This window comes from Myodes glareolus, chromosome 2 (genome assembly GCF_982192425.1).
Source record: "Myodes glareolus chromosome 2, mMyoGla1.1, whole genome shotgun sequence".
In the NCBI taxonomy this organism is placed as follows: Eukaryota; Metazoa; Chordata; class Mammalia; order Rodentia; family Cricetidae; genus Myodes; species Myodes glareolus.
In genome coordinates this window covers 81,002,225-81,029,880 of record NC_142027.1, presented here as the reverse complement: position 1 = coordinate 81,029,880, position 27,656 = coordinate 81,002,225, and the positions used below count along the sequence as shown (strand labels likewise).

General features: G+C 42.0%; 1 long non-coding RNA gene across 2 annotated transcripts in view; it reads right to left on the bottom strand.

Annotated features, from left to right (window-relative positions):
- LOC125407543 (uncharacterized) overlaps positions 1–27,656 on the bottom strand; it is a 58,971-nt gene that overhangs the window by 25,870 nt on the left and 5,445 nt on the right. For both annotated transcript variants that reach the window (XR_015000525.2, XR_007234249.3), the window contains exon 2: positions 27,168–27,267. This is a non-coding gene — a long non-coding RNA (uncharacterized LOC125407543). The remainder of the gene's footprint in view (positions 1–27,167; positions 27,268–27,656) is intronic.

The following is a 27,656-nucleotide window of genomic DNA, read 5'->3' as shown; positions in this document are numbered from 1 at the left end:
GAACACACAAATATGCATTCAAGGTATCTATAAATGCACAAATATCTTCTTAATAAAAGAGGACAGAACCACTCATGTCCTTCGCAGTTCTTACTTTTGCAGCTCGCCATAGGGCTTTAGCCAGCACTTATAACTAGCTTCCTCTACATTCCGTATGTCCTCCACTCTCAGCAACACTCCAGCAGCCATAGGGCTTTAGCTAGCACTTTTAACTAGGTTTCTCTACATTCTGTATGTCCTCCACTCTCAACAACACTCCAGCAGCTCTCGGTTCTTTCCTGAAAAAGTGACCCATACCCTCATTCCTCAAGGGTCTATGCCCTTTGTCATCCTGCCCAGATTGGGCTGCTGCACTTTCCCTCCAGTTGACTTTAACCACATGGGCACAATAACAAAGACATGCCCTAAAGACATAACACTCCTTACTTCCCTTGTAGAGAAGCAATCCAATTTCCCCTTGGTAATCCAGATCAATCACCACTCCAAACACTGTTATTCCTTTCTTAGACAGTTGGTTTAAGGACATCAGAAGCTCAAAGTGGCCAGGGGGAAATCTGAGCTTCCAGTTCAATCAAATGTTTGCTGTGTCTCCCAGCAGAAGTGCTCCCCGATCCGGAACCAAAATTTTTAGGCCAAGAGAACTGAAAGTCACAGGAACAAGAAGGTGGAGAGAACCTTCCTATTTCTATGCCTTGATTCCTGGACCATGGATCCTGGCTACGGAAGGAATTGTACCACATATTGGACACTGTTTCAAAGCATATACCACTTTCTAGAGAACCCAGTCCTTCAGGCTGCTACCACCTAATAGGTGCTGTAACTGTGTCTTTAAAGATAATTCCCATTGCTTCAGGATGTGAAGAACATGGTAAGACCAGTGGATTCCATGAGTGTGGGCCCATCTGCCTCTCTTCTCTGGAAACATGAGTTAATCGGCCTGAAGCAAAGATGAGTGTAATATGGCAGTGGATATGGCATCCTGTCAGACCATGGATGGTAGTTTTTGCCAAAGCATTATGTGAAATAAAGGCAAATTCATAATCACAATAAATATCTTCTCTAGTAAGGACAAAGTATCGCCCTTTCTACAAAGAAAATGTCAAATATAGTCAGCCTGCCATCAAGTCACTGGACGGTTACCCTGGGGAATGATGTCATCCATATCTGGGACTCAGAATTGGATCTGCTGCTGGCAGATCTGTCACTCTTCAGCAATGACAGCCAGGTCAACCTTTATAAGTGAAAGTCCATATTGTCAAGCCCCCATCTCTGCCACCATGGCACTTTGTTCATGACCCATTGGGCAATGACAGGGATGGCTGGGAAAGAGGCTGGCTGTTCAATGAACAGGTTATCTTATCTACTTGGTTTCTGAACTCCTCCTCCACTGAAGTCACTTTTTGATGAGCATTTACATGGGACACAAGTATCTTCACATGGTTCACCCATTTGGAGAGATCAATCCACATACTTCTTCCCCAGCTGTCCTTCTCACTAGCCTTCCTATTTTACTCTTTCTAATACCCTGACCATCCAGCCAACTCATTGGCTATAGTTCAGGAATCAGTGAACACACATCTGATCATTTCTCCTTCCAAACAAAATGTGTGACCAAGCGTACTGCCCAAAGTTCTGCCCACAGTGAAGATTTCCCTTCGTCGGGGTCTTTCAGGGTTGTTCCAGAAAGGGGTCGTAGTGACGCAACTGTCCAATTCTGGGTGGTGCCTGAGTGGAGGACACATTTGCTTCATTCCTAATAATAGGGCTCTGTCAACATGAAAGAGCACCTCTCATCTCAAAGGGGGATAAGAAATAGTTTGTTCTGAAACCAGTTGTTAGTGGTCACGATCTGAGAACACAGGTTACCCCAAATCAGAAACAGTTTCAAGATGTTTTTAATAGAACAAAACAAATAAAGTCATAAATCAAAGCACTTTCAGAAACACTAGTGGAAACATTAAGCATGTGATTCCAGGAAAGCTGCCAACCCTCAGCTATGGGCTTCTATACCCATGACAGTTGACCTTTTGGCCAATGATTTTTTATCTGTTAGTCAGGGAATAATAGGTCCAACACAAAAGTGAGTGTCTTAGTTAGGGATTCTACTGCTGTGACGAGTCACCATGACCACAACAACTCTCATAAAGGAAAAACGTTTAATTGGGGCTGACTTACAATTTCAGAGATTTAGTCCATTATCATACTGGTGAGAAGCATGGCAGTATACAGGCAAACAAGGAGCTGGAGAAGTAGTTGAGAGTTCTACATTTTGATGTGTAGGCAACAGGAAGTGTCACACTGGGTAAAGCCTCCCCCCACTGACACACTTCTTCCAACAAGGCCACACCTATTCCAACACAGCCACACTTCCTAATAATACCACTCCCTATTGGGGCCATTTTCTTTCAAACCACCACACTGGACAAGGAATGGCTATTTAGGAGGTAAAAGATAGTTTGGGATAAATTGTTAAGATTCTGGACTTGCAGCATTCCAAATTCTCCACAGTCATGGGTGTTTTAATTACTCAGCATGTGGGGACACAAATTTCTTTCCAGAAATTCTGCATTGGAACCTTAAGTCATTGTGCGTTCTTAGAAAAAAGAGAAAAATATCTCTTTCTCAAGCGTTAGGCTTCCCTTATGCTGGTCCATCCTTTCATGGAAAGGAGCTAACATCCATTCAGGAATGGAGGCATCAGAGTTCAGAAGCAAAAACATCAGGGACAGTCTGTGGCTTGGGTAAATGTGGCTGATCCCCCAGGGACATCCAATCTGGTTGTGCCATTCGCCTCCTTCTTAAGTCAGAGCCGCAGCTCTGGACAGAGAGATCACGGCAGGGACACATGCCCTCCCTCCCATTGATCTCTCCCATTTTTGTTTTGTTTTACGGAATGGATTAGAGATATTTGGAAGTATAAGCAAAACTATCAGAGACCAGAGCTACAGTCCATGAATAAGCATTGACTACTCCCTCCACCTAATCCCAAGTCCCAGAGGGTAAGATCACATCAGGCCATGCTGAGGTATCCTTTCTAGTAGGCCTGAAATTCGCTTTCAGACACCAGACTAAGAATAAGGAGGGGAAGGGACACTCCTGGTTGAATCCCCCCACTTGCTTTCACAGACAGAAAGCATTTCCAGATGTCCCTGATTCCTTGCTAGCCTTCCTCTTGTAAAATAGGAAAAAAAATTTACCTTCAGGGCCTCAAGTGAAGGGCTCTGTTCTTTTTCTATTTCTATATTTTTTTTGTAGGAGAGAAGGTACTTAAGTTTTTCAAACGGTTATCTGCCTCCATTCACAAGACACATAAAGTGACTGTGGGTACACCACAAATCTCGTCATCCCAAGTCTAGCCCAGGAGGATCTCAGGTTAGACACTGGTAAAGGCATACATTTCTGTTGGCTTGATTATATGGGCTGGCCACTCACACATATTATGTTTAGAGATATAAAAGATTGGCCTTTCAAAATCAAATATTGTATGTCAGAATGTCAGATGACATTCCTTTTCTAAAAAGCATTTTCTGCCTCTTGTCAACCCCGGTTCCTAGTGTGTGCTCCAGCAGATAATAAGACTCATTTGGACACATCAATACAGAGTATTAGGAGGCCAGTTGGGTCTAGCCTGTTCCCACTAGACTCCACCACAATTCTACACCATGTACCTGGAATACACCAGAGGAAAAAAATCTGCCTTTTGTGTATACATTCTATTGGTAAATTTTCCTGCACGTTTAAACTCATTGACTAAAAGTCTCTCGATTAGTAACTTTGTATAATATTTTCTCAAAGTCTCCTTAGTTTATTTCTGGACCATGTTGTAAACAAAGATATAAGCAAAGTTTTTATATGTGTCTCCGATTATATCTGCTATTCACACTCATTCAAAATCACAGTGGTGTTAGATCACTCGCCAGACTGTATAATACAAAAAAAAAATTTACTTACTTGTGTTTCCTAGAGGGCTTATCTGGAAACTTTACAAAACCTCATAGTTTTACAGTGTGCACACAGGTAACATTAACTTACTACGTTGTGTTATGTGTGTAGTTTGGTATAAAATGATAAAATCTTAAGCAAGATGCACATGTCAGCAAAGCTTGATGGATATCTGTTAAGTCTGAGGCCAGCCTACTCTACATACTGTCTACCAACAGAGTACACAAAGAATTCAGTGGTTGTTCAGCCCACGAACTGGATGTTTCAGCTGGCCTTCAGCACACGCCAGAATCCCAAAGACAGTGAAGAAATGGGCTTCTCAGAGAGGATGAGAGCAGGCAGGCAAAGAGCAAATGTTCCCTTCTTCCCCGTCCTTTAAACAGACTGCCCGTAGAAGGTGTGCCCCAGATTAAAGGTGGATCTTTCCACCTCAAAAGATCCAGATGAAAGATGAGTCTTCCCACTTCAAATGATTCAGTAAGAAAACAAGTTCTCACAGATGTACCCAGCTGCTTGGGTTTTAGTTCGTTCCAGGTGTAGTCAAGTTGACAGCACAACCAAGAATAGCCATCACACCACCCAAGGTCACCTAGGGGCCAGTGAACAGTGAGACATCTTTCAAAATAGCCGGTCGTGCTGGTGAGTCATCTTCCATCTTGTTCAAGGAGCCCTTTGCGACCCCACTGGGGAAACTCTAACAGATTCTAACCAGTGTCCATTCCACGAATGGTAGGGTTGACAGAGAGGAGAATTTTCCTCGGTATTTCAAAGTGAAGTCAGAGTCAAGCAAAGTCTTTGACTTATCCTCACATAGATGAAGCAACTGGTAAAAATAAGGCCAGAGAAACCTCTGGCTCTTCTCAATGCCTGAAGACCAGATCTTTAAGTGGCCTTAACAATAAAAAAGAAAATCATCAATTATGGCTACCTTAACGTTCTTAAACACCCAATAAAAACGTATAACCCAAAATTTAAAGGATTGGCATGTTTAACAGTTTCAGAGCTCACACTCCCCAGTCATTAGCCTTAAATTCATATGAGATGTTATTTAGACAGCTATTTCTCACTAGTAACTTTCTTCACAGTAAGGAAATGCTGCCCATATATAGGATGTTATAGTGTTATCTCAGATCAACACAGGAGCACCTACCTGCAGCTGAGAAAAACTTTAATGCTGAGGCCAAATCTAAATGCATTCATTAGCTGTGGGATGCCCTCTTCTTGGAAGATTGATTCTCACAGCTGTGTCATGCCCTCCTGCAATCCATGTTCCCTGAATAAATGAGGCTAGCAAATACTCCGCTGTCAAACTCACAGGACTGGGAGAAATTATTCAAGATACCCAAATGGTGCAGCCCCGGAAAATCTTACAAAATAAGACCAATGGGATCATATTTCTCTCCCAGATGCTGATATCTGGCTATGCTTTCAACAAGGTCGAAATCTAGATTTCACTCGTTTGGCTGTAGTGTCAACTTGCACCAGGTATTACATCTGGTGCTTTGGCAGGGGCACCTATTGCAGGGAGGACACTGCCAATGAAATTTGTTTTATTTTACTTTTCTTGTGGTTTTCAGGCGTTTGCTCTCACATGTACGAGTCTGATGTAATGAACAGCTGATTAAGTGCGGATTTCACAGTTACACTTTGACCTGTGAAACAAAACTTGTATCAGTCTGGATGTTGTCTCTAACCTCGTCCCTGAATGTTCCACTTCAGGTTAAGATTACTGAGACCCAGTGGTCAGTCTCTTAATTCAAGCTAACAAATAAAAAAAGAACTCTGGAAACTCCTGAAGCACACATTACCTTAAAAATACACATCCCTGTCTATTTCACTTCGGGTTAAGCCCCCACCCGACCCCTGATTTCCTCCATACTTTATCCCTCTTCCTGTTTTAGTCTTTCTGCTCCCAGGACTCCACCTTTATACTTTTGGTTTTTTCTGTAATGCTAACCCACCTTCATAGGCTCCTTTCTTCTTTTCCAGCCTTTTCTGGATTCTACTTGTGTTTAAGTTAAATGCACAAAATAAAATGTTTGCAATTAGAACCACATAGGAGAGAAAACGTGCACCATTTGTCCTTCTGTACCTGAATTATCTCACTGAGAGTAATTTTTTTCAAGTTCCATCCTGTGGATTTAATGATTCTATAGCCCAGGGCCTGCACCCCTCCCCCTTCCCTCACCTTCTCTTTCCAATATAAACCATCCACCTTGGCCACACACTTTCTTGGTCTCTTGGTCCTCAGCTCATTTCTTGATCTGCTAGCACTCACTCCTCTTTTCTCTCTCTTCTCTTCCTCTCTCGTTTACTCTCACTCTGTCCTCTCATGGCTCGGTTCAGTCTGCTGGTCATGTTTAGTTTGCCCCTTTCCCCAGTCTGGACCCATCCAGATGCCTCTGGCTGTACTCTCCCTCATATCTACAATAAAACCCTTCACCTCAACCATACCTAGGAGCTGTCATGTCCTCATCTCCATTCAGTGTTGTCAACTTGACATTGACCACATGTCTTTGTCATTCTGATTTCCCAAAATGAAGACAATAACTAGTCATAAGTCTTCCAAATGTAGCTATCTCGTGTATAGCTCAAATCACTATTATCCCAGAACAATGGCAAAGTCCCTTGGGGAATTCCAAGTCTTGAAATATCACATAACTTAAAACAAAACAGTTTGAAAAACACTTCCTTCTTTTATAATCTTGCTCAATGCTACAGACTAGAAATAAAACACAAATATCTGCTTAATATATGAACAAAAATATTCTCTTTATATACGGTTTTTATTTTTAGTTAACATAATTATTTATTGATTTTTTTGAGAATTTCTCATCAATTACCCAAATTCCACTCATCTCCCAGCCCCTCCACATCCTTCCCTCACCCCTGCAGGCCCCAAAAGAAAATTTAAGAGAGAATAAAACTGAAACAAAGCAAAGCAAACAAACAAACAAAAACAAGAACAAAACAACCCCCCCCCAAAAAAAAAAAAACCTATTTGCTTCTCCATCTTTCCTGCCTCTCCAGTACCTCTTCATTCCTCCTGACAGCACTGGGAACCGCAGTGTGTCACATAGTACACCCTTTCATCCAATCAGCTTTACTAGCGAATGTTCATTGCAGCAAGTCACTGGTTCGGTTCCAGGCCACTGGTTTGTGGTGCACATCAACACTGGATCTTCACTAAAATTCCTCTCAGATATCCTGGGGCCACTCCAAGTTTTGGAGATCCTTTGGGTATTGTGTCACTGGACCAGTCCCTTTAGGAGCCCCAGCAGGTCCTAGATGGGGTATATTAGGGTGGGCAGGCCAACCCAAGGCCTAACTGTGAGCCTGAGCTGTAGCTGAGCTGGTCAGTCTGGGCCACTGGGGCTGACCCCTCAGGCCTATACTGTTAGTCTTCTGCTGCCACTTTAAGAACTAACCACGCCCACCCCAGCCACTTTTGGACCTCCCCCGCAGCCATCTTCTCTCTCTCTCTGGTGTGTGTGTGTGTGTGGGTGCGTGTGTGTGCGTGTGTGTTTGTCTCGTCTCGTGTGTACGTGTGTCTTTGTTCTCTCTGTTTTTCTCTTCTTTAAGCAATAAATGTCTCCCTCTTCTTTAAATAATACTATGTCCTATGAGCCTTTTATCCGCCATAACCGCCCGCCTGACTCCCCCAGCTGCATGGCGCTACAGGGAGGGACTCACGGCCATCCATGTCGGACTCCGAGAGCCACCAGGGACATCCCATCATCATATTATTTTTAAAAAAGAACAATATATACCTTCAGGGTTATTTCTCTCATCTGTGGTGAGGGGTGGGGCCATCTCTCCTGAGTGCAGGGGTCAGCTTTCCCATGAGGATCTGGGCCAGCTCTCTTGCTACAGAGTCCAGTGAGAGGCAGGGTCAGCTTTCTCAGGGCCAGTGAAGGGCAGGGCCACTCAGCATGGCCCTCTGATTTCATCATGAATGGCGTCTAAGACCCTCTGAAATAACACAGGCAACAGACATCAACACAGACCCCAGGTGCAGCTGGACCACGGACCCAGACATGGTCCTTGGTAGCAGCCGGGTCTGGATGTCACCATTGCCCCAGATGGTAGGACAGGTCACTCAGGTCGGTATAATGCCAGTCACAGCGTGGCCCTCAGACACCAACATGACCCCAGACTACAGACATCCGCATGGCCTTTGATGGTAACAGAAGTCTTGGACATCAACAAAGACCCTGGCTGCAATAGGGCCATAGACTCACACATGGCCCTAGGTAATAACCCGGTATCAAATGACACTGTGGCCTCGGGTAGCTTCACAGGCCACCCAGATCTGTATGGCTGCAGAATGGCCTTCAGACTTCAACAAGGCCACAGGTTGTGGTCTAGACCCAGGCCTCCATGTGGACCCTAGAGGCAGCTTGGGCCATGGATGTCAACACAGACCCTGACTATAGTAGGACCACAAAACCAGTCATGATCCTCGGCAGCAGCTCAGGTCTGGATGTCATCATGACCCCAGGTGGCAGTGAAGGCCACCCAGGTTGGCATGGCCCTAGAGGCAGAGCAGCCCTCAGATAACCAACATGGCCCCAAATGGTAGCCCAGACCCCTGGAATCAGCGTGGTCCTCGACGGCAACAGCAGCCATGAACATCAACACAGACCCTAGCTGCAGTAGTGCCACAACCCAGCTAGAGTCTGTCAATCAAGAATAGCCAAGGCAGCGGGACAGAAGCCACCACCAGCAGGAAGAGGAGACAGGCAAACAGCTCTGTTTCTTCCTTCTGTCTCTTCAGTCTGGGCTGCCCCTGGAATGCGTCACCCTCTGTGGAAGGGTTTTCACCCTCGGTCAACCCTTCCTGGAGACATGCAGTCAGAGTCTCACAGAGGCGTCCCTTTTAGTTGATTCTTCTCCACAGTTAGCCATCAAGAGTAAGCACCAAATGTGTCATTTTGTTGTTGACTAAAACAGGATGTGGCGAAACTCGAGCTGCCCCTAGAATTTCTAAGAATAACTAACAACAAAATATGTGGTCACTTCTTCTTATATTTTAACCTGCTATCTGACAAAATTACTTTTCTTGGCATATTTAATTTAAAATGTGTTAGTGAATACAAGCAGAACTAAGATAAATTTTGAACTTGTAATTATGGCATCGACACTATAGGAGATATTGGCCTGTCTGCCTGGGTTCTCTCTCCATGTTACTGCTGCTATTGCCTCTATTGAAAAATGGGTTTTCCAGGGTCTTTATCTAGGCCAAACCTAAAAAGATACAGATATTTAAAAGACTTAATTTTAAAAAAGCAACTGAAGCGGGGAAAGCCATTTTAAAACCAAGCAATTATTGCATGCTTAGTATGAGGCGCCATAATAATGAATTCAAAAGACTTCAGGAATCCATGAACATGAATTCCTGGAAAGACACTGTGTCTACAAACCTGACAGGTTACAAGTTCAGTGATGTGGAGGGGTTAGGCTGCTGCAGGTCCAGAGCCCATGGCTATTGATCCTGGTTACTTTGAGGCACCTAGGGGCTTTCTTATGCTTCCACTGATTAATGTTAAAATGCCTTGATTTATGACTTTGTTCTGCCACCATAAAAACTTCATGGAACTGCTTCTACGTTGGAATATAAAATATGTGATAACCGAAATCTTTGTTCCCAGGTCATTGTCACTCATACTTGGCTCCAGAATAAATGATCTCTTATGACTTTTGAAGCAAGAGCTATGTTTCTTATGTAAACACAGTGAAAGTAAGGCAACTTTATTATCGTTTCTGCAAAGCTGGGTGTCAGCCCAAACACAGGGAAAATTGGCTGACCCCACCAACTTGGCGCAAAAGGGATTGCTATTGCCCTACTTGAAGTTCCCTGCCCTGTCTCTTTCCATCTGACTAGGGACTACTGTGAGGTAGACACTTCCTGGCATCTGGCATAACACCCACCTCATGTCACACAGCTTGTTTGTTTATTTTATGCTCTGTTTCAGTTTCGGTTTGCCTTATCTAATGTATATCCTGGGCCTTAACCTGCCTTCCACTTCCCTGATACATGAACACAGTCACTAACAGATTGTTTGCAACTTTTCAACCCTAAAATAAACTAAAAACACCTAGGCAGGCAGGCACCAACCAGCAGCGAAGGAAGACAAGAGCCCAGTGCTTCCTGCTTCTTTTTGATCTGATAGACTCAAGTCTATGTAAAGGCGCTTCTGGTATTGGAAATAGATCAATTATATTATTTCTTACACTTGAGGACATACAAGAGGAACCCTAAAGTCATAGAGATATGAGATGATTCTCATTTATTTCTAACGTAAGTACAATATAAATTCAACCCCTTTACTTAGGGCAATAACTTAGCTAGGTACTTTCAGCCTTGAAGAAGGATAAAATAACTTGAGTAGACATGCACTATAAGAAAAATGAGAGAGGCAGAGGCAGGTGGATCTCTGTGAGTTCAAGGCCAGCCTGGTTTACAAGAGCTAGTTCCAGGACAGGCTCCAAAGTGCCAGAGAAACCCTATCTTGAAAAACCAAAATACATACATACATACATACATACATACATACATACCTAAAAAGGAAAAATGAGGTGGAGAAGCCGACCAACTCAATCTCAACAGACTGAGGCTGCTTTATCAGAACACCAAGGCATTTTAGTCTTTTTATAGGTTACAGGTTGAACATGTCTGGAGAGGCTGGAGGCATGCATGTATATGAACAAACACACATATACAGTCAGTTACCAGGAAGTTACAGCTGTTTTTTCTGTGGTTAGACTGGGATCAGAGTAGGTTGTTTTCCATAGCTGAGGGTATTGTTTCTGCAGGTGAATGGTCAAGTGACCTAAGCTATTCTTTATGGCTAGGGGTTATAGCCTGACTCAACTTCTCATGAACCAAGGCTATTTATTACCCATGACTCACTGAAAGGACTATCATGTCCACTACAAAGGTGAACGAACAGGTAATACAGAAGTAAAGAAGGAACAGAAAGAGTGGAGACAGACATGTCAGACTTTTATCCCACTCCCAGTTGCCTTGTAGGCCCAAATGAGATCCTATGTTGCCTGAGATCCATATACAGCTTTCTGAGTTCTCATTGGAGGACGCGGGAATTTGGTTAAGAAACGTTTTTGGGTGTAGTAGTACCTGCATTTCATATAAGCCCTTTGGAGGCAAAGGCAGGCAGATCTCCGTGAGTTAAAGACCAGCCTAGTCTACATAGCAAGTTCTGGGACAGTCAGGGTTACGCGGAGAGACCATGTTTAAAAAGAGAGAGAAAGGAAAAGGAAAAAAAGAGAAAGAAATGTTTTCTAAATTTTGTAAGGAAAAATAAAACAGAAACTATCACAAAAGAAAATGATATAAAAATTACAAAATATATTTTTGCTAAGGATTATTTTTAAATATGAAGAAAAAAGAGACCACCATTTCAACTGAAATGTCTGGACAAGTCGGACTTTCCTCTTGATCAAGAGGGTGTACTCAGGAAGAACAAACACACACCAAGACAGGAAGTGCATTTGGTTTTGATTCTAATGCAGGTGGTAACACTGTCTTTTCCCCTTTGACTGGAGTCCAGCCTCACAACCTTATGCAGCTGGCTGGTCTGAAAAGAACTGGTGCATAGAAAATAAGAAAGGAAGAAGAGAGGAGTCACCGCCCCCCCCATCAAATTTCTAGACAGTGGGCCTTTGAGTAAACAAAGGCTTTTCTGGGTGGGGAAGATAAAAACTTTGCAAGTTTTAAATGGTGGAGGAGACAAAAAGGATCTTAATTCCTTTTTGTATACAAGTTTTGTAGTATTTGATAGAAAAGACTCATGATTCTTATATATGTCTGAGGGTCTTGCCTGCATGTATGTCTGTGCACCATGGATGTGCTGGTTACCCACAGAGGCAGAAAATGGCACCAGATCCCGTGGAAGTGGAGTTACTCTGATAGTTGTGAGCCGCCATGTGGGTGCTGGGTCCTCTGAAAGAGCAATCAGTGCTGAGCCAACTCCCCTGCCCCAAGATTTGTTTTAATAGACTCTTAGATAAGAAAGGATTTTAGATTGAAAGTTATTTTGCCTTAAAGTGAAAGATTTTTCCAAAATGGAAAAGGAAAGATTAGGTACAGCTAGGAGTTAAGGTACCTGGTAAGTAGGTTGTGAAAGCCACAACTTAAAATTTATTTTAGTGCACAAATGTCTAGTTGCAAAATGTGAGTACTGCACAAATTTGTAATTGAATCTACGACCTTAAGTTTTATAGATTGATGGTTGAATAAACTTTAGATGGCCCTAAGAAATTGCCAGAATTGACTAAAAATTTCTATTTCCTTAGCCAAAGACATCCCTAAGGCCTCCTTCTTCCGGATACATTAATAGTCTCCTTATACGACTACTACTGGGGATCCTATTTCTAAAATATGGACAAAGCTGTTTGTGGTGGCCCATGCCTCTAATCACAGTACTTGAGAAGCAGAGACAGGTGGATCTCTGTGACTTCAAGGGTAGCCTGGTCTGCAGAGTGAGTTCCAGAACAGCCAGAGCTACAAGACAGACCATTTCTCAAAAGAAAACAGAAAAAGAAAGAAAACGTAAAAATGGCAAAGAACTATATAGACTATTGTGTTTAAAGGGGAACATTTTTAAATTTTAATTTTAAACGGACTTTTAAAAACTGAGAACCTACTCAGTGAGCTATCAGGAGTTGTAACACTAGAGCACAGCACATGGGTCGCGAACACTTTGGGCTCAAACGACTCTTTGCAAGGGGCTGCATCTCAGATACTTACATAGTGAGTCATAACAGTAGTCAAATTACAGTTATGAAGGAGCAACGGAAACAATTTTATGGTTGAGGTCCCCACAGCACATGAGGGCCTGTATTAAAGGGCTGCAACATTAGGAAGGTTGAGAACCATTGTACTAGAGGAATGAAAGCTAAAATTGAGTGGTTTTACCAATTAAAATATACACCACATCCAAGAGTTCCTTTATCCTGGAGGGAAGGGATGCTACCGGGTACTTCCAAAGAACCTTGTGCTGCAAAACTTCAGGAGATGAGCGCTTAGATTTATGCTTCTTACCTCAAACTTGAGGCAGCCCCTGAGAATACACTGTGAGAACGTAACGTCAAAATCCTCTCACAGCCATCTTCCTGGGGCATTGTCACCGAGTCCCTAGCCGAAACATGGGATTTCTCACACACCAAACCCATCTGCTCCTGCCTCCTGCCCAGCTGCGGGCTCTTGCTGTGAACCCCCTCCATCTTTAGAGGGCCCTACGAAGAGACTTTTACTTCTGCCAAATGCTGTGTGATTGCCAGCTGTTTGTGGCTGGGGCCTGAGCCTGAACTCGCCTCTGACCCTCTCCACTTCTGCCAACCTACCCCCCATCTGTCTGTACGCGGCACTAACAAGTCTTAAAATATGCCCCTCTTACTCCAGTGATCCAGCCCAGCATCTTCTTAAACCTCCCTGCTCCATCTGAAACCCAATACTCTCAAGGTTGTCAGAAAAGTGAAACGATGCTCAGCTTTAACTACATTAAGAACTGGGCAAAACTCAAAAGCTCTTTAGCATTTAGTAGGGAAGATTACATTATGTCCTTTCGTTAGTCATGTTTTGTTAAGACGGTTTACTTACCCAGGGTCCTGCCTTACTTGAACAGAGTGTTCTTATTTTAAAAGATTCAGTGTTTTTACTAGTTTCATTAAAAAAAAAATTCTTTCATTATTCAGTGTCATTTGGACTGTTTTCAATTCCAGTTTTTAAACTGGCAAAGACTTACTTTAAATCTTCTAAAAACAGAATTGATTTTGTGGTACATCTGTTTTAGACCCAAACTCTAAGAGCTAAAGCCAAACTTCTTACACGTAAGAAAGAGGGGCAACTATCAATTGAGTCCATCCAATTGGGTTACTGTGCTACTGTTGATGTTGGAAATGTTGTAGTAACTGGAGAAATGGCTAAATGATTAAGAGAACTTGCTGCTTGTAGCATGATCAATAAAAACCTAGAGACAGATATTGGGGTTCAATCTGAAGGTCAGAAAAGCAAAACAGTCCGCCATTAGCTCTTACCTCTACCTCAGTCTGAAATGGCAATTGGTCTCCAGGAATCTCAGAATAAGAATGTGTCTGAGAGCTGTCTCCTCCCATCTTCTATTCCTCTCTAGGGCTGGGATTAAAGACCTGCACCACTACCACCCATTTCTATGGCAAACTTGTGTGGCTACTGGGATTAGTGTGTATCACCACTGCCTGGTTGGTAATGTTGACCAGTGTGGCTGTTTTACTCTCTGATCTTCAGGCAAGCTCTATTTATTAAAATACAAATGAAATATCACTACAGCTGCTCTTGCAGGGGACATCGGTTCAGTTCTCAGTACCTACATGGAGTCTCACAAGTGTATGTAACACCAACTCTAAGACATACAACACCCTCTTCTTGCTTACACACTGTTAGGGAGCTCCCACATCAAAGACTGCTCCAAAGTATCCCACACCACACTAACCCCAAGTGGTCCCCCAGAACCTGGGCAGCAAGCAAAACAGATGTGTTACACACACACACACACACACACACACACACACACACACACACACACCATATACCCCCCCTGCACTCCTCTCTCCCTTCTTGGCTTTGACCGGCATCCCAGCCTTCCTAGGTCTTGACATCAACATCCCAATTTCAACAGGAAGTAGTTACAGAAGAAATTAAATTGCCCATTATCATCAACAAAAAGGTTGGAACCTCAAAGAAACCTTGGACAGATGGCTAACTGAGGCACCTATAAACATATCAAAGTGGACGCTGGCCCACGAGGCTCTCCCAACACCTCTCAGCATCACTAGTACTTACAGAGTCATTCTGGCTGGCATACCCCAGCCCCTATCCTAAATGTCTCTATCCCCTGAGCTTCATTACCCTTCCCCCCACTTCTCTTTCCTAGAAAACCTAGCCATTTCAGCTACATGTCCTTTTGGTATCTTCATCTCTTGACTCCTGACTGGTTTCACTTCTGGTTCTCTCTTTGTCCACTTGCCCCCTCCTCTCCTCTTGCTCTCTCTTTCTCTCCTTTCATGACTCAGTTCAGTCGCAGGCCATGGTCAGTCTGGATCTTTTCAGATGCCTCTGGCTGTTCTCTCCTGTATCTACAATAAACCTTCTCCTCAAAACCATATCTTAGTGCAGTCATGTCTCATTTTTTTTCATTCGTACACATGCAGGCGAATACCCATACACATAAAATAGAAACACTTTTCTCATTCTTCTTTATTGATTCTTTGTGGATTTCACATCATGCATCCCTATCCCACTTATCTCCCTGTCCCCTCGCATCTGCCCTCTCTTCTTACAACCCCCCATGAAACAAAACACAATAGAAAAGAAAAGCCAATGACCAAATATAATGGGGGTGGGAGAGAGATAGAGAGATCTCACCCTGGAAGCTATAGTGTGGCCCACTGAATCACAGTTTACCCTTTAGTCCATTCATCTTCACTTGCAAGTGATCATTACCATGAGTCACTGAACTCATATAAAAACATTATTTTATTGTCAAGAAACAATAAATCAAAGGCTTTGGCTCTAAGGCCTACTTGACTACCTCTGGTAACTTTAACTCTATTGATTCTATCAGAGATACCAAAAGAATTATTCTTAACTCTTTTTTATCCAGATTATTCAAAACACATCAATCTCTAATGACAATATTCATGGTGTTTTCTATCTTAAGAATTCATATTCCAGCAGGGCTTGGTGGTGCGTGCCTTTAATCTCAGCACTTGGGAGGCAGAGGCAGATGGATCTCTGTGAGTTCAAATTCAGTCTGGTCTACAGAGCAAGTTCGAGGCAGCCAGGGCTGTTACACAGAGAAATCCGGTCTCAAAAACAAAAAATAAGAAAATAAAACGCTCCCCGCAAAGAAAAGTCCATATTTCATGATTAAATATTAAGGTTTCTGATAGTGTAGTTAGATAAGATTTTTAAAAATTAAATATGTTATAAATGAAAAGTAGCTGTACAATATTGGACTCTTGTTTCCCTTTACACTTATAAAATAAGAGGTGTTACTTGGCTATACCTATCAAATCTACAAAATCCTTATATCTCATGACTCTGACTGTTACTGAACTTGGTCATTACAGCCAGTGCCCCAAGTCCTTTGGCAATCCCATTCTCAACAAACTAATTAAAATAGTCAAATTAATAGTGCAAGTTGAAAAGGGAGATGTATCCAATGTGGTTCATCAGGAAGGGGGGTCTAAGAGATCCAGGAACCTCCCTGCACCCCAGAACTCTAACAACTTCCCCACTTGTCTCTGAAAAATATTCTCTGCAGACATTGCTGACTAACCATTTGTGTTGTGTTTCCCATTGTCCCATGATGCCAGGGAAGGATTCATCCTGGTAGGTCTGATTTGATCCCATACTTGGGAACAAGTGACAGATGTCAAGGAGTTGGTTAGTGCCCATAAACCCTTTAAGTGCAATTTAAGCAACTGAGATATAGAAATGGCTTTTAAATCAAACGCATATTCTGCTTATCCTATGGGTAGGTTCTACAACTCAACGTTGCTCAGATTCCTTTGTCAGAAGCTGCATGTATGTAGACTGTTTAAAGTTCCATATTAAGGATTTACAGAAACACAACTATCAAGTAACCGACATTAACTATAATGCTTTACAAAATACAACCGACATAAATAAAACTATTTTGAAATTTAAAAAATTGTGGACAATTTACAAATATCTAGTATCTACTAAATCTTCAGAATAGTTTAAGAGACATCTATGCATATAGGTGGCAAATATTGGCAGCATGACACAGAAGCATACTGAAACTACATATAAAGCAAAATTTAGATAAAATCTTTGTTTTTTAAAGCAATTCTAATTTAAGTCTGTTGCCACAAAAAAACAAAATTTTAACTCACAAATTTAGAGAACAGTTCTTGTTATTACAAACAGATTTTGTGTGAGAATTTCTCATATATACAAGAGTTGAAATGTTTATTTTGTCAAAATAAGCAGATTCATATTCAGGTTTTAATTAGGAAGATTATCAGACATGATTTTTATGCCTTTTAAAGTCGGTAAGGCACTAAGAGATCAGCATTATAACATATACATAATGAAACTTTCTTTACAGAGCATCATAGGATCTCTTAATGTAGCATGAATAATAAAAACCCAGAGAGAGATATTAGAACAGGCCTGAAGAACAGGCAGATCTCTGAGTTCAAGGCCAGCCTGGTTTACAGAGCAAGTTCCAGAACAGCCAAGCTAAGGCAGTGAAAGAAATCACTGGAAACAGAAATCTGATAAAAATGTATTTGAAAAATGGGGTCATGTTTCAGCCACAGCAAGCAGATAAACTTGGCAGCTTCAGCCATGTGGTTCCGGCTTTAGAACCGGATCAAGAATAGAAGATATGGGTTATGGAATCTTCCTCCATAACTAAGGAAAGCTGCTAAAGCCCAGGTGGGTGTCAGAGATGTCCCTGCATGGATGCCTACAGAAGTTTTTGCATGAAACTATGAAGGTGAATCCTGGATTGCCTTGGAGACCCAAGATGTTGATGTTAGACATGCCAGAGCCATGGGATACCTGATGACGAAAGTTGCTAACAGGGAGTAGAACCAGCCCAAGAGAAAGAAGTGTGTTACAGTCAACAAAGATGAAAGGAGTTGGAGGAGATCTGAAGAGCACTTTGGCATCAGACATGGAGACACAGAGTTTGGAATTTACCCTGATGGTTTGGGGTATTGTTTCAGTCCAGGATTTCTTCACTTTGCTCTCTGTCCTCTATTTTGGAATGGTGATGTATATTCTGTGCCATTGATTGTTGGAAACGTGTGATCTTATTTTTTTCTTTTGATTTTACAGGGGATTATGGTTAAGAGATTGCCATATGTCTCAGAAGAGACTGAACTTTTAAACACTGTTGAAGCTGTTAGAGATATTGGGTCTTTTTAAGTACTGGATGCATTTTTGCATTATGATATGGTTACAAGCCTATGAAGACTAGGGAGCAGAATGTGTGATTTGAATAGGAATGGTCCCCTAGGCTCATATCTTTCGAGTGCTTGGTCACAGGAAGTGGTGCCACGTGACAGGGATTGGAAGGTATGACCTTGTTCGAGTGGATATGCCTTGTTGGAGGAAGTGTGTCACTAAGGTTAGACTTTGGGGTATCAAATTCTCAAGATAGAGCTAGTGTCTTTCTCCTGCTTCTGCCAATCTGGATATAGAACTCCTGGGTACCTTTGAAGCACCATACCTGCCTGAGTGTTGCTATGCTTCTTGTTATTTAATCCATGACAATGGATTAAATCTCTGAACCTGTAAGCAAGTTCCAATTACATACTTTCCTTTATATAAATTGTTGTGGTTATGGTCATAGCAACAAAACATTGACTAAAACACTCTTAGAATAAGAAAGTATTTAGCATACATTTATTTTATAGATATTCATAGTTAAGAGGCTTTGGAGTTTTAAAGAGATCTTGGACCTTTAAGTGTCGAAATGTTTAAAGACTATGGAACTTTGAAAGGTTGAGCTGTGTTTTATATTGTAATATTAATATGAGATTTTAGGGACAAACAAAAAAAGGAAAAGTTATGGTTCCGTTGTAATGTGTTTGTAATGTCAAGTTGACAAGTAGTACTGGTTAGTTTTTGGTCAAGGTGGCACCAACTAGAGTAGTCTGGGAAGAAGGAATGTCATTTGAAGAAATGCCTCTATCAGACTGACCTGTAGGTATGTCTGTGGGGCATGTTCTTGATTAATGATTGATGTGGGGCAAATCAATGTGGGCAGTACCACCATTGAGCTTTCTGTATGACAAAAGCAAACTGAGCAAACCATGGAGGGCAAGTCAGCAGGCAGCATTCCTCCATGCTCTCTGATTCAGAAAAATACAACTTGTGCTCTTTTCTTTTTTTCTCTTTTCTCAGTATGTTTTCCCTAACACTTTGAGTTTTCCCAACATTTTGTGCTTCCTCACTGTTGCGGGGAGAGCCTCTTGTTGGTTCCTGGATTCTTAGCCCCGAAATAATCACACAGAAACTGTATTAATTAAATCACTACTTGGTCCATTAGCTCTAACTTCCTATTGGTTAACTCTTACATGTTAATTTAACCCATTTCTATTAATCTGTGTATCGCCACATGGCTGTGGCTTACTGGCTAAAGTTCCAGCATCCATCTCTGGCAGGGCTACAATGGCATCTCTCTGACTTTGCCCTTCTTTCTCCCAGCATTCAGTTCTGTCTTCCCTGCCTACCTAAGTTTTGCCCTATCAACAAGCCAAGAAGTTTCTTTATTAACCAATAAAAGCAACACATAGACAGAAGGACCTCCCACACTGCCTTACTCTTTCTCTAAAGTCTCCTCCCTGGCTTGTGGCTGTGGTCTGCCATGTATCTGACCTTTGTGCCAGTTTAAATAGCATGGCTTTTTCTTCTTCTCTCTATCCTCCTCCGTCAGGCACTTGCTGAGATTTACAGCTTTCCTACCCTGAACTTTTTTGCTTTCAAACTATAATAAAAATGTCTTTGAGTTTCCATTTGAGTCCATTCCTAAATTCCTTTATTAAGGAGACCAAGAACCCCAAGAAGGGACCCTCACTTCCCCTGTTCCTACTTCAAAAGAAGACCTCATCATGTCTGTCTAAAACCTAACTACAAGAATAGCAGAGCAGTGTCTTCATACCTCCTCAGTCCTGACTTTGAATTTGTCTGGATCCCAGTGCCTTCAAGAACTTTCTTTCTTCTGCACCACAATTGTCATCAGGTTTCTCTATTTAACAATAAAAGCACACTATTGTTCAAGAGAACCCCAGAAGACAAATCCAGTCATAAAATGGCAGTCATCTCTAATGGTTCAAAAGAATCCCAAGCTGCTCAAAAGAGTCCACAACAAACAGAAAAGCAAAGCCTGAAGTGTACCTATCAAAGAGAGACTTCAGGTTTTCTGGAGAATCCAAAATCCAAATTTGGTTTTCTGCTTCACCAAACAGAGGTAAAAAGTAGCAGATGCTGAAGTGGAAAGCTAGAAAAATGTCCCTGGAGCAAATGACTCCAGCAACTGCTGGAAATGCCCATCTTTCCTCTTCATTCAGGGTCAGCTCACTGAGATTAGCAGACACCCCCAAAATGTGTCTTTATCCCTTCCTGGATGCCATCTTGTTCCTGAACTTTATAATATCTTCATTTCTGCCATGTCTGTTACATGCTTCTGTCTCTCTCTTTAATAAGATTTGTTACATGCAGAATGATTTTGTTTAAAAGGAATTCAAAATAATATCGTATTGCTATCTCATTTATTCTGTAACATGACTTTCCAACTGGAATCTGGCATAATACCATAAAATAATAATACAAATAAAATTATTAGTCATTGTGAATGCTAATCTTGGTTATCAACTTGACTACATCTAGAATTAACTAAAACCAAAACAGCTGGGTACACCCGTGAGGGATTTTTCTTGACTGAATAATTTGAAGCAGAAGACCCACCCTAAATCCATATCTTTTGAGGAGGGAAGATCCACCTTAAATCTCAGCCACTGCTCCTGGTGGCAGCCTATATAAAGGACTTGGAAGAAGTAAGGGCTTGCTGTCTATCTGCTTGCCCTCGCTCTCACTGACAGGTTAACTCCTTCACTGGTATTAGAGCCTACTTCATCTGGATTCCAGCGTATACTGAAGACCATCCAGCCTCCTGGGCCAAACAACTATTTGACTCTTGTACTTTCTCTTGGGAGACAGCCATTTGTTGAAATAGTTGGACCATAACCTGTAGGCACAATAATAGACCCCATTTTCTCTCTCTCTCTCTCTCTCTCTCTCTCTCTCTCTCTCTCTCTCTCTCACACACACACACACACACACACACACACACACACACAACTATTCACTTTATCATTTCTATTTCTCTAGAGAACCCAAACTAATACAGTAACAAATACAATTACAGATTAGAGATCAGTGTTTCCTAGAAGCAACTACTCCCTATGAAGTAATAATTACAGAATTGAGATGACTGGAAGAAAAATTAAAATGAGAAGATAATAAATTTTTTCAAATATCCCAAATACCAAAAAAATTCATAAGATACAAATAACTGTGTGCATAGGGACAGCATAGTCAGTCTGGTTAAACAATATGCCAGTTTCCTTTATCCACTGCCTTTACCTCTTTAGCTGGGCTGTGCTCCTGACTATTTTAAGTTCAGATTTAATACTCCCATCACATGTCAATGTTATGTCAGATATAGAAGGTACAAAAATTAAAATTCAGACTCAGCTCCTGATGGTTGATAAATTTAATCTCATCAAGAAGTTTTTCCTTAATGTTCCCCTCTCTGAAGATTGCTCTCCTGTGCATACTCAGCATCAACTCTACAGATCCTAAGAGCTTAATCCTTTCTAAAACCTTGGAACATAAAGCTTGACCTCCATATGCACAAAACGTGAAGCTGGAAAAGCAAAGGAATCATAAACTGAGTTTCCTTCCTCCAAAGTTCATACCTGTTAAAGATCCTATAACCCAATTAACTGATCAGAACTACCAAGATGAGCCTTTAATCTCAGCAATCAGGAGGTAGAGGCAAGCAGATCTCTGTAAGTTCGAGACCAGTCTGATCTATATTGTGAGTCCCAGGATAACCAGGGCTGCATAATAGAGAAATCTTGTCTCAAAAAGACAAGAATAAAAAGAAGGGCAAGGAGGAGAATCAGAAAACAGCAGCAGCACCACCACCACCACCACAATGGTGGAGAGTAGAATGTTGTATATATGGACTCAAGTTATTTTTTTAAAATAATTATTTAATTTCATTTTATGCATATGAGTGCTTTTCTGGAATATATGTATGTGTACCCCATAAACCCAGCGGAGACCAGAGAAAACATTGGGTCCCCTGGAACTGGAGCTACATATGACTGTGAACCATTGTGTAGGTTCAGGGAACCAAATCTAGGTCCTTTGTACTCTTAACCTCTGAGTCAGTTCTCCAGCTCCTGAACCCAAATTGTCTTAATTAGCAGCCCCTTTAGTAACCATTCATATCTGACCTCTGTAGAGGGCATGAAATCCTTCCTCACAGATAAGCACTAGGTAAACTAGAAATGTCGGACACACAGAATACACTGAGTTATCTTTTTTTTAAAAAAAAAAAAAAGACTTATTTATTAATTATGTATACAGGGTTCTTCCTGCATTTATGCCTTCCGGCCAGAAGAGGGCACCAGATCTCAAACTGATGGTTGTGAGCCACCATATGATTGCTGGGAATTGAACTCAGGACCTCTAGTGCTCTTAACCTCTGAGCCATCTCTCCAGGCATGGGTTATCTCTTCAAAAGAATTGTATTACCTGTTTTCCACCCAGGAGGCTAGGAGGGAGTATGGCTAATAATCTGGTGATATCTGTGCTATTGGTAAGGCCAGGATACACCTAGCTCTCTCAAACCTTTATGTCTTTATCAGTTGTCTTAGTTGGGGTTTCTATTGCTGTGAGCTATGACCATGCACCTCTTATAAAGGAAAAGATTTAACTGAGGAGCTGGATTACAGTTCAGGGGTTTAATCCATTGTCATCATGACAGGAAGCATGCAGGCAGACAGGGTGCTGGAGAAGTAGCTGACGGTTCTACATCTGGATCTGAAGGCAGCAGGAAGAAAGTGTGACATTGGGCCTGGCTTGAGCATCTTAAACCTCAAGCCCACCCCCAGTGACACACCTACTCCAACATGGACATACCATCAAATAGTCTCACTCCCTATGAGCCTATGGGGGCCACTTTCATTCAAACTACCAGTCATCCTCCCTAGACCTTATCTCGAGCATTGTTTCTCAATCTATAGAATTCAGTTTTATAGATGTTACATGTACTTTACAAAGAGTTTCAATGTAATCATGTCTTTAGCTTTGTTAAAGACACAGGATCTAAGTTAATTATCACCAGGAAAGTTTTTTTTCCCAAATTGTGCTCTCCTTACTTTTGCCTAAAATAAATTGGTTAGTGTCACACTCTTTATGTTTGAACCAACACCAGCTACTGAGTCATGTCGAACCAGACTCCCTTCGTACCGTACATGGATCAACACTTTACTGGCCATGGTGTTTGCAGAGATCTCCACAGACATCTGCATCTCACCTTATATCCTTATCACGATCAATATTTAGCAATATTGGGACAATCAAAATACGCTGGACCATATTAACTTAACAGACCGCTATTTTCCATCAGTCCCCAATTAAAAAATACCACCAGATAAGAGACTTACCCACTTCGCTGCAACTCACTGTCTTAGCCTGTGTTCTATCACTGTGAAGAGACACCATGACCCAGGCAACTCTTAGAAAAGGCAGCATTTAATTGAGCACTTGCTTACAGTTAGTCAGTTATCACCATGGTGGGAAGCAGACAAACACAGCCCTGGTGCAGTAGCTACGAGCTTTACATTTTGATTCACAGGCAGCCAGAGAGAGTGTGTGGGCCTAGTGTGGACATTTGAAACCTCAAAGCCCACCCCTAATGACACACTTCCTCCAACAAGGCCACACTTACTCCAAAAAGGCCATACCTCTTATTCTTTCTAATCTTTCTCAAGTTGTTTACAAACTGGGGACTAAGCATTCAAATACACGACTCCATGGAGGCCATTCTCTTTCAAACCCCCACATCCATTTACACACTTGCTTTTCTTACTTACATTTCTGAAAAGTGCCTTGATTTACTACTTTCTTTTCTGCTGCAATTGTAAACACTTCATGAACTGGTTACCATGTTAGAGCATGGTATTTAGAGTAACCTAATCCATGTCCCAGACCAGCTCCAGAACAAACTGCTTCTTACTCCTTTGAGGTGAGAGCTCTGTTTTTGCATTGACATAATATGCCTATGTGACATGTGTTTCTAATTTCCTTAATTTTATAGTGGGGACACTGGTAGGAAAAAGTCATTGAGTCAACTGCCGCTTTGGTAGACACCCAGGACAAGGCACAGCCTAAAAGCCACTGTCCCACACAAGTCAGAGCTGAGCAGTGGTGTAGCCCAGGGTCCAGCCTCATCCCCACACTATCCAGGAGCCCCTTTTTGTAATCCATTACTGACTTATCCTTCAAGTTGTGTCTTTATCTACACCGCACTTCACCCAGAGCTACATGGTTGCTAAAACACAGGAAGTTTGCTGTTACTTAACCCTCCTTCAACATTCTACCTCACAATTACACAATTACAGTCGCGAAACAGCCACTCTCAGGGAGAGAAGCCTGGCCCCAGAGCAACGGCCCTCTCGCTTTCTCATTCGCAAACTCTCTTAAACTGCAGGATCTTTCCACCCTGGGGCAGAAATACGTGCTCCTCCCTGGGACTCACGATGTATCAGCAACGATTCGCTGAATAACTCAGTGGTGGCTCAAAGGGCACTGCCCTAAAGCATATATAGTTTATATTATAAAAATATGATAATAATGCAAAGGACCAAGTTGAGAACAATGTTGATTTGCCTTTCTATTGCTTCCTGCCCACGGTAATCATCTGTTCCGCATTTTACTTCCCCATTCATTTACCAGTAACACAAGAATACATTTAACTAAAATGTTGAGCAGCCTTGCCAGACAGTATAATCATACATGGCCACATATAAACACCTGGTAAAAGCCAGACTACCAAGTTTCATTTCCTTATGAAATTTCGACAACTCATTAATCAAAACGTTATGTGACCCAAAACATCCTTAATGCCCCAAAGCAGCTCTATCGTTAAAATTCAAACTGATGTACTGATTTTTACCTTATAACATGTTCTTACTAATGTAGATTTGGCTGAAATAGAGACTATAAATAAAAAAACAAGCCAAACCGTCACTTTAAAAAAAATGGATAAGAAGTCAGGAGTGGTGATAGATACCATTAATTCCAGCACTTGGGACACAGAGGAACTCTTTGAGTTCCTGGCCAGTCAAGGATACATAAGTGATGCCCTGTCTCAAAAAAAATATATTCCATATTTTATACAACGGAATCTTGTTCAGTGCTATAGAAAACGAAATTATGAAATTAGTAGAACTGGAAAATTTTACACTGAGAGAGGTAACCCAGGCCCAAAAGGCAAACTCTGTGTGTTCTTTCCTTTGTGCACAAATCTCTTTGTGTATTTAAATGAGAACACTTGTAAAAACCAGGAAACTAGAAAGAGACCAAGGAGGGAGTCAGATGCCCTAAGAAAGGACAGACAGTTGAATATGGTAATATAAGAGGGGACTTAGTATGAAAGTGTTTATCAGGAATGGGTGTGTGAGGTAACAAGAGGAGCTAAATTAACCAAAACAAGGGGTAAATGAAAAATCACCATAGAAAACTATGACTTTGTAAGCCAAGCTCTTCTAGGGGACCCAAGCTCCATTCCCAACATGCATGTCAAGCAGCTCACAACTTCCTGTAACTCCAACTCCAAGGGATTCAATAACCTCTTCAGGCCTCTGTGGATCCAACACATATATGGCATACATTCACACAAACATGCGCACATATACATAAGTAAAAAGAATATAATATATCTAACCGTTTAAGATGGGAGAGAGATAGCCTATATGGGCTTAGAAGTCATGGGCTAATGAACAAAACAACTCCATGCCAGGTGTGAAATACCTCCTTTTGAGTTGTTGGTCATTGAAGCTCAGAAGCCACCAAGTAATGAACTTGTCATTCCTCTTGGTTATCCATCAGAATTTGATGTTAAGATGATGTTGTTGAAGATACCACACGACTTGGATGTAAGATGTAGAGGAGTCAAGATAGAAGTGAACTAGCGGCCTCCTCCCTGCTGACTAGATCATAAGGCTAGAGTGTGCTGTATAGGCCGCTGGATAAATGACAACAATTGTCCCAAGCTGTGACCCCTCGGAGTACAGTACCAACCCACTTGGCAAGATGTGCTCAATGTGGCGATAGTAGCACGACTATTATAGGAATAAGAAACCATCCTCTGATTGCATTTGTGGCCTGCTCCACAGAAGGGAACACAGGCCTGGTACTGTAAACCCACTCAAAAACTCAAAGCTGGGAATGTTATAAGAGGAGTAACTTGCTACTTGTTGTTTAGCTAATCTCACATGGCACTAAATGTCTTCTAAATGTTGATATATGTAGGCAAATGCCATTCTGAGCCTTAGAGAAGCTGCTCTGCAGTAAACAGGGCATTTAGTGAATGCAGACTCACCACTGATCAAGGCACTGAGAATAAGAGATGGTTGAGTGATGTGGGAGGTCCTTCTGTATATATGTTGCTTTTATTGGTTAATGAATAAAGCTGGTTTTGGACAAGGGCTTAACATAGTAAAACCAGGCAGGAAATCCAAACAGAGACATAGAGAGAGAGTAGGCAGAGTCAGGAGAAGCCATGTAGCTGCTGGAGGAGAAAGACACAAACAGCCAGTCGGAACCTTGCTGGTAAACCACAAGCCTTGTGGTAAAATATAAAATAGTAGAAATGGGTTAATTTAAGATTTAAGCTAGCTAAGAATACGCTGGAACCATTAGCCAAGCAGTTTTGTAATTAATATAGTTTTGGTGTGATTATTTCGGGCCTGGGCAGGCAGGAAACAAATGAGCAGGCTCCACCAATAGTTGAGTACTCAGTCCTAAACAGGACATTCAGGTTCCCCCCTCTAAGGCTCAGGCAGCATCACAGAAGAATATGAGAGCCAATAGATGGGGAGGGGCTGTGAAATGCTGTCATCTAGGAATGACGTAAATGCTGCAGTCATGATCCCGTGCAGTTGTGGCCACCTGCACTGGGCCTGCACAGGAGGGTGTGCAACAGTCAAACACGAATTGGGAAACAGGACATCAGGCCTTGCCCCTCCCTGGTGAACCACTGACTACTAACACATTACAAGGGATGGGGCAGTCATTGTATTCAGTTATGCAACCTCTGGTGAGCTCACTAGGCTCCAGTGGATTGTTAGAAACCTGGGGTCATACAGCTGACCCTGGTTAAGTACAGTGGGTCACAATACAAACATAAAGAAAAAGAGATGCTGCCGGGACTGGAAAGGAGGTGTGAAAGGGTGAGTGGTGAAAATGATCAGAATGTGTGCTATACATGGAGGAAACTGTCGAAGAACAGAGTTAATTAACAACAAAAGAGTTGGAAAGAGAAGACTGGGACATGTGACTGAGTTCCTACAATGTAGAAAAGTCTGAGGGTGATATTAGTACCAACCTGACACCACTCCACCATGCTGACTGCAAGTGCACAACCATTGCCGGCTCCTCAGTGGGTTCCATGCATGTCCCAACCTTTGCTCCAGATTACTGTGGACCTGCAGGGCACAGAGGGGCCTCTCAGATTTCACCGTCACCATAAATTTAGCTAATGCCCATACAGCAGGGACCCTTTGGGGGCACTGGATATGGGACACCATAAGCTGAGAAAAGGGAAAGAGACATCGAATATTGTTTGCCCTGATCTAGAATTAAACCTCTCATGGAAACCAACCATTTCCAACTGCTACAGAAAGGACTACATGAGTGCTAGCAAGAGGCAAGATAGTCTACATAAGCATATAGCCCTGGCAGCTGGCAGTCAGTATGTGCACTGTATTCTGCACCTAAGCTCAATGAAGTGCCAGGACAGAGGAGAAAAAGTTCAGGCATACTGTGGGTCCCAGTTTGAGACACCATAAGCCAGAACTATAAGGAAATATGAACG